We start from the raw sequence: 8305 nt of genomic DNA on the forward strand, positions 1-8305 counted from the left end.
TCACATGACCCATGGAGAATTAAGGATGAGTGATATAAAATGTGTTTGACTTTAGAGAGTTACAATATTGATTTTGTATTTGCTTCGTCTCTTATTTTTCTATCAGGAGGTATTTATACAAATTGAGTGGGTAACTGAAAAGTCACCACTAATACACTTAATTATGCAAATTCATTATATCATAATTTTACTAATAAACTTAATTATGATAATTCATTGTGTCATAATTTATACATACCAACTCATAGTCTCTTACTATTCCTAATAAAATGCAAAGAAAAATAATATAAAATGTGGCACTTAAAATTGCTTAACATGACACACGTCAAATAATAAACTACTCATCTTGCCTTTTTATTATAGTGTATAGATACTAATATTTAAGTCATTTATCATACTAAATTTCGAAAAAATAATTAATTTGGAATAAATTTTAAAGGATAATTAAACAATAAAAGTGGAATGGAGAAGGTCTCATTTAAATTCACCATGAACACAAAATTATAAATATAATTATTTTAGTTTTACTTACTAAATATATTGCTAAACAATGCAATTTGTTTTTTTTTTGACAAAACCTTATCCTTTACGTGAAATAATTTCATGAACTAAATACATGGCATTACTCCCCTTTTAAAATTCTATTATTAGTATTTACATAATTTGTTTGTAAATTAATTAAATTAAATAAATATTTTCTTTTCTATATATTTTATATTTTCCAAAACCTTATCCTTTACGTGAAATAATTTCATGAACTAATTACACGGTATTACTACCCTTTTAAAATTCTATTATTAGTGTTTAATTTCACTTAAGTATTTATAGAATTTGTTTGTAAATTACTTAAATTAAATAAATATTTTCTTTTCCATATATTTTATATTTTCCTAAGAAAATATTTTATATGATCTTTAATGCTCATTTGTCGATTAATTAGTTCTGTAAAATATCTTCTATATACAAAAAAGTTATAGTAATAACAATAATGAATTAGTGCCTTTCAAAAAAAAGTAATGAATTAGTGACAATACAAAAAAAAATTTTCAACTTCATTTATTCTTCTTCGTTCTTAATTTCTTATGTATTCAGTTTTTTTTATATTTCGAATACATATAATACTACTACATATGAAATATCTTGAAATTATTAACTTATAGTTAATGCGTATTTTTTATTATAGTTTTTTTTTTGAGTTAATTAAGTTTAAAGCTAATGGAATATGGATGGATTTTTAGAAATAAGTGAATTGAATTAATGCAATATAATAATAAATTGATAATCCATGTCGTATTAGTTTGCCAAGTCACATTGTTATTGTGTACGTTGCTTTATTTCATCCCATGTGGCATTTTCTACGTGGCATTTTTAGGCTAGCCTTTCAATAATATATTATAGATTATAGATAATACATTATACATGTATTATACTCCCACCATAAACATATATACTCCCTTATCCTCATCCACCAAACCCTTATCATTTCATTCATCATCTCCACCACACAAAATGAGAGAGAATCTTGGAGAGAAAAGAGAGAAAGGGAGAAGGAAGAGAAAGATCGTCTTTTGCCAATCCGCCTTGAGATCGTAAGGTAAACCGTCTTAAACTAGACTTTATATTATTTTATTCATACCGTTGACCCGCCTTGACCCCGACTCATCTTTGACCCGTGTCTTTGACCACCGTTGGCCGTGTATATGGGGGTTTGACCGAGTTTAAAAAGGGGGTTTTGGGGTTAGTGATGACTCGGGTTAGGGCTTCGGTTTTGTGGGTGTTTCGGGTCGGTCTGGGTCTGGGTCTGGGTATATCTAGGTCGAGAGTTGAGGGGTGGTCATAGGTGGCGGCTAGGACGGCTGTGGTGGTTGGAAAACCGAGGGAAAAGGGGGTGTCGAGTTGGTTATGGTTGTTGATGTTGTTGGTCACCATTGTTGTTATTGTGTTGACGACTGCCATGGTGGTGGCCTTGGGTCGTTGGGTCCGGCGTGGTCAGGCTGACACAATGGGGGTGGTGGCGGCCACGGTGGTGATGGTTTGCGCGTGTGGGGTTATGTGGAGGGTGCCACGGGTGGTGTTTGTTAGTGTTGTTGTTGGTGTCGGTTTGTGGTGGGGCCATGGGTGGTTGCTGCTGGTCGTGGCCACCATGGCTAGTGGTGGTGGCCCACAGTGGCAGCGGAGGTGGTTATGGTGGTTGGGTGAGTCGGGTTTTTGGGTAGTGTATAAGACGGGTTTGTTTGGTTTATTTCGTCGTATACGTATTTGTATAAATGTATTAGTATATTCATACGTATTGGTATAAATATATTAGTATAATTATACGTATTTGTATACCTATACGTATTGGTATAAATATATTAGTATAATTATATGTATTTGTATGATTAGATGAGTATAATTATACGTATTTGTATTATTATCGTATTTTAGGAAATGTGTTTTGTGAGACGGTTTTACGAGACGGACCTAGCTTATGTGACGGATTGCTTATGCGGATTTGTTGTAAGGTAGGTTTATCCTACTCAGTTTCATAGTCGTATTTATTTACAAAATGAGTCTTTAATTATTCATTTTCATTGAGTGAGCCGGTAATTGGTATGTTATATGGTATATCGTATTTGTTGTCTTGTCTTGTATATCGGAGGACATGGTGGTTTGACTAATTACTTATTTTGGAGATGTAAGACGGTTGGGAGACCGTCTTGCGCTTAAGTCGCCTCTTGGAGCTTCCCAGTCCAAGAGGGATGTGCACATTAATGACTTGAGTTATGGAGGGACTCGTGTGGTTAAGGTACGACGTCTGGCAGGGGATCCGGTTGGCTTCTGGACCCGGTACGTCTGGGCGTGTCCCGGTACCTGTTTGTGGTTCTCGGTATGTCTGGGCGTGTCCCGGTACCAGTGTGGTTGTCGGTATGTCTGGGCGTGTCCCGGTACCGTGGCGGCGGTTGTTGATGGTGGTTCCTTCATATCACAGTCATGTTGCATGTTCACCCTCGAGTCGAGTCACACTTTATCTATTTAATGAAACTGACGTTTGTGTGTCTGTGTATTGTCACCTATCTCTTTTGGGGTGGCCTGTGTCGATCCATATGATAGCCTTTGGTCATATGGGGAGCAGGTTATGTTCAGGTTGTTTGGATAGTACGCGGGAGACGGGACGAGCTTGATGATATCAAGAGACGAGCCTAGTTGGCTAGAAGAGTATAGATGTCATGAGTTGTATTTTATTTATTCATTTGTTTAAGTTTATGTAATTCATTAAATATTACATTAATACAATGTTCTTTGATTGGAGTTTTGAAACCCTACCTCGGGAAATCGAGATGGTAACGCTCCAATTATCTTGGCCGGATAGTTGGGGTGTTACACTGATCTTCACCCACTTGATCGAGTATGCTGTACTTGATTTAGTAACCCTTGTTTTGGTCATATGCTTATCTTTTCACCTCGCCGCATATCATATTTATTTCAAAGATGTTCTTTTGCTTCCTTATGCATTGTTTTACATACGTGTTGGTTCTGATGCATAAGTTACCAGGCCCTATGATGTAAGGAGTAGCACCTTATGATGGGTATGAGTTTGGCGGGGAGGACATGGGTTATATGTAGTTGTGATGAATAGTGGAAAAAAGAAAGGGAAGATTGATGAGCTTATCGAGGCAGCGAGCATGTTTTGTGAGATGTGGTGAGTGATATAGTCGCGTGTTGAGTAATATATAAGTAAGTGAATATGGGCAAGGGGTGATGTAAGTGTAAGGAACGTGAGAATGAAAAGATTGAAATGAGGGATGCGAATAGTGGCAACTTGGGATGTGTAAGGATTTATAGAGGGAGATGGTTAGGATTGTGTTGGTTAAAGATATACGTGATGGAAGGTCGTTATAGGGGGATGGAAACGAATTGTGTATAGTGAGATCGAATTATGCTGCGATGTGTAGATAGTGGCCGAGTTTGGGAATTTGGATTATCAAGAAGTGAGCCTAGTATGTAATTTCCTTGGGCAATTAACGGTATAAAATGAATTTTGTTTTCTAGAGATGTAAAAAAAAAGATGCAATTAGCTGAAGAGTAAACATTGATTGTGTGGACTGATTGGTGGCAAGTGTGAGTGAGTAGCATGATGAGAGAGGATCCACGGTAAGAAAGAGTGAGAAGGTACCAATATGAATTAATGAAATTTGAGTTTTGGAGCAATGAGAAGGTAACCGAAGCACTAAAGAGTTAGGTAGTAGGAATAAGGGTTGAATTGTTAATTGATTTTGTCGAGTGTAAAGGGAAAAGAATGAGGGGAGTAAACTAAGAGAATGTTGAGCGAAGTTATGCGATATGGAAGTAAGGAATCGTCAAGGTGTATGATACTATCATGAGGGTGTGAGTTAATGGTTATATCGGAATTTCAAGGCGACATGTTAGCCATGAGTTTTGAGAAATTAAGGGAGTAAGAAGGTGGTAGAGTATTTGCACGATATGAAATTTTGGTGGAGAGTTAGGTGACGATACAATTAAGGATAGAATTGGAATGAATGTTGAGGTAATTTTGTTTTTTGTTTTTTGGTGAAAGGTTAGTAATTTCCATTAAGCACATAAACAATCAATTACACACTACCATATAGGGTACAATTCATGAAACATAAGTTAGTCAATCAATATTTAATTGACTTAACCCAAGTTTCATCACTACTCTTTTTAATACATTTGAGCCAAAAAATAGAACGGATTTTAAGCATGCTACCAATCTGTTTAAGGACAACATCCGGTTGTTCAAGCAACCCTTCAAGCCTAGCTTTGTTCCTATGATGCCAAATAGCATAGTATAAGGCTTGAATCCAAGCAATAAATACCCTTTTCTTCAATTGTGCCCAAGATTTGGACTGAATCCACATCAACAAATTAACAGCAGGCAGTCTGATATTCAATTTACAACTAATAACAGCACCAGTTTCTGAGTGTAGGGGCACTGGACAAAAAGATGACTATGAGACTCAATACATGTGCCACAGATGCAGCAAGCAGGATCAACAGCAACCCCAATATGCATCAGTTTATCTTTAAGCAACAGGGCATCCCGAGCAATTAACCAGTTTATGAAATAATGCTTAGGAATACACCAAGAGTTCCAAATGATCTTATCCCAACTAACAACAGGCTGTGTTTTCTTGATCCAATGATAGCCACTGCTAGTAGTGTACCCTGAAGGAGCAGGTAACCACGTGACCAGCACCAGAAAAAACTCCTGCAAACTTGTCTCTGGCTCTACAAATGACTTTCCAGCTCCAAGAAGTATCAGCTTTAGGTATATAAGTTTCCCAGGGCACACCTTTCATATAAACATGATGTACCCACTTAACCCACAGACTATCAGGATTACTATAAATCCAGCAGGACAGCTTACAAATAGCAGCTAAATTCCAGGCATAACTGTCCCTTATACCCAAACCTCCTTCATTTTTTGGTACACAAACCTTTTTCCCAGCTCACCAGAGGAGATCTAAAATATTCAGTGGATCCATCCGAAAGGTAATTTCTACACAAAGCATCAATTCTCCTCAAAATTCCTTTAGGAAGAACAAATATAGTAGCCCAATAAGTATAAAGTGAAGTCAAAACTGAGTTCACCAGAGTAAGTCTAGCAGAGTAAGAAAGTTTCTTAGCAGAAAACCCCGTGATTCTCTCAGTGACTTTCTCAATCAAACTAGAACTATGCTTAATACTCAACCTGCCAGCAGAAATAGGCACTCCCAGATACTTGAAAGGCAAGGACCCTTCACTGAAGCCTTACACTTGTAAGATATCAGCCTTAATAGAAGCAGGAACACCAAGTTGACTACACAGAGGTAATTTTATTTATGGATTTGATGTTTGTTATTTGGGATGTTAACCGAAGATAAGAAAGGAACCGTTATATTTAGAGGTGAGTATAAGAGGTTTGATATATGAACAGTGGTGGTGTTGTGGTGTTGTCACTAGTGGTTAAGGGTGATGATAAATAGGAAAGATAGTCATTCTAAAGATCTTGATTTTGTAGAGGCCGGATTGATATATATGGTTATGAGGGGGTATAAGATGTGGTTATAGGAGGCGGTTGCTAGTAGTTGGGTATTAATGATATGGTTACATGTGCCAGGTGGTGGTATTTATGCGACGGGAGAATGAGTTATGTAGGGCATATGCGTTTAAGTTTGGGTGAGAGATACCCATTAGCAAGTGGTAACTTACGTGATCAGGATTGGCTGGTTAGATTCGATTATAGGTCTATGAAGTGTGTAAGTGTTTCTGTGAGGTTCTGACCTCACGAGTAGTGGTATGGTGTGATAGTTTTAAAGTCGTTATCTAAGTGTTTCGCGTCATATGTTGTGTACGGTAACCTAATAGGTTGATATTAAAAAAAGTGGTAATTTGGGTGATCTAGAATGGCTAGTTATACTTGTATGTAAATTTATGATATATGTAAGTGATAGTGTGAGGTTCCGACCTCATAAGTAATAGTATGGATGATATTCATAAGGTTATTATCTATTTATTCCGTGTAATACGTTGCGTTATGATCTAGCAAAGCGGTTTTAAGAAGTTTTCTTGTCAAGGAATTATACTGAGTCAGTGTTTATGGGATTGTATAAGTTGTGATGACTCTCGATGTGGTTGTTGTGCCTCGGGCACGGAACTTCGTGTTGTGATGCGAGTATTTTCGCGCTGCGGTGCGGCTGTTGATGGCGGTATTGCGTTGCCATCATCGGTTGTGGTGGGGTAGGCGGGATACTGATGAGACGAACTTTCGAAAGTGTATATAAGTTATATGGATTGTTGTTTTATTTACTGTTGTTTCCTGTTAGTGTCGGTCTGGGCATATAGATTGTTGTTTTGTTTAATGATGTTTCTTACCAGTTTCGGCTTGGGAGTGAGGGTAGAGTATGATATGGAAGAGAGTTGCGTATGTTTCTGTTGTTGTCATGGTATAGTGATATTCTGTTAGTGGGACAGAGTTGTGAGAGGTTGTTAGAGTACTTTTGATCTTGTTTTAGATGAAGCATTGGTTGACATAGTTGTGGCAAGAGTTTTGTGGAATGTGTCTTGTACTGAACTGGAAACTACAGGTGGTTTATAATTTTTATCGGGACAGTAGGTACGGAGTGTTGGGGTTTAGCATCATGTTAAGTTATGGGTGAGCTTTGCGGTAATAAAAGAAGAGAGCTTGAGGATCTAGTGTGAGTGTGTGTAACATTGTGGATCGTGAGTTATGATTTTGGAGATAAGTGCATGTATAAAGAAGTATGTCATTTCGCGGTAATGTTGAAGAGTTGGAGTAGTGGTTATGCTGAGGATTTTATGGTATAGGTTAGATGGAGTGCAGAATAATTGGAGGCACGAGAGTTGTTAGGGAGAGAGAGCTTTGGATATGGGATGGTTGTTGATGTTGAAGTTATAGTCGGTGATCGGTGATATAAGATGAGGATAAGAGGAAGAAAACAGCTAAGGATCTAGTATTAGTGGGTTACGAGGATGTAACATTTATCTTAAGAGGAGTAGGATGCGACAAAGAGAGTTTGATGGTTGTGCATGTTGTAGTATATTTGGAAGTTGAGCCTTGGTGTAGAATAAAGGATGGATTTATGTTGCGGTTGATACTATTAAAGGTAATGGCAGCGCTTGTAGTAGTGTGTTGTTTGTGAGTGTGAGTAAACTTCGAGGACGAAGTTCATTTTAAGGGTGGTAGAATGTGACATTCCATTTTGTTGGTTGATCTTGCTTGGTGGATTGTATTGACATGGGATTTGCTAGTAGGAAATAGGTTAATGAGACGGAGGTAGAGACATTTGTGGTTGGTATTCGGTAGTATTATGGAGTTAGTATTGAGAGGCCATGCTATAGTTGAGACGATATCGTGAGCTGTGTTATAGAAGTAGGCATAGTTGGTGGAGTTGGTGTTAGGTGTATATGTTTTATAGGTTGGGTTTGAACTTCGAGGACGAAGTTCATTTTTAAGGAAGAAAGACTGTAATACCTCATATTTATGAGTTGTTGGGTACTCTATCGACTAGGGCTTACTCTGTCGAGTAAGTTAGTTTTGCATTCTGGAGTACGTTCTACCTGATGGGTACTCGATCGAATAGGGGAAACTCGATCGAGTAGGCGGTACTCAATCGAGTACCTTAGTTACTCGATCGAGTATGTCGGGTTATACGTGTTTTTGGTCGGGTTTGATAGCAACGCGTGAAAGGTTATATAAAGTGAATTCGTTAGTTCTTTTACCTTTTTACCTTTATTTCTAAATTTTTACAAAAGATAACAAACAACGACGTTCTCTCTTCAC

This window comes from Silene latifolia, chromosome X (genome assembly GCF_048544455.1).
Source record: "Silene latifolia isolate original U9 population chromosome X, ASM4854445v1, whole genome shotgun sequence".
NCBI classification, from domain to species: Eukaryota; Viridiplantae; Streptophyta; class Magnoliopsida; order Caryophyllales; family Caryophyllaceae; genus Silene; species Silene latifolia.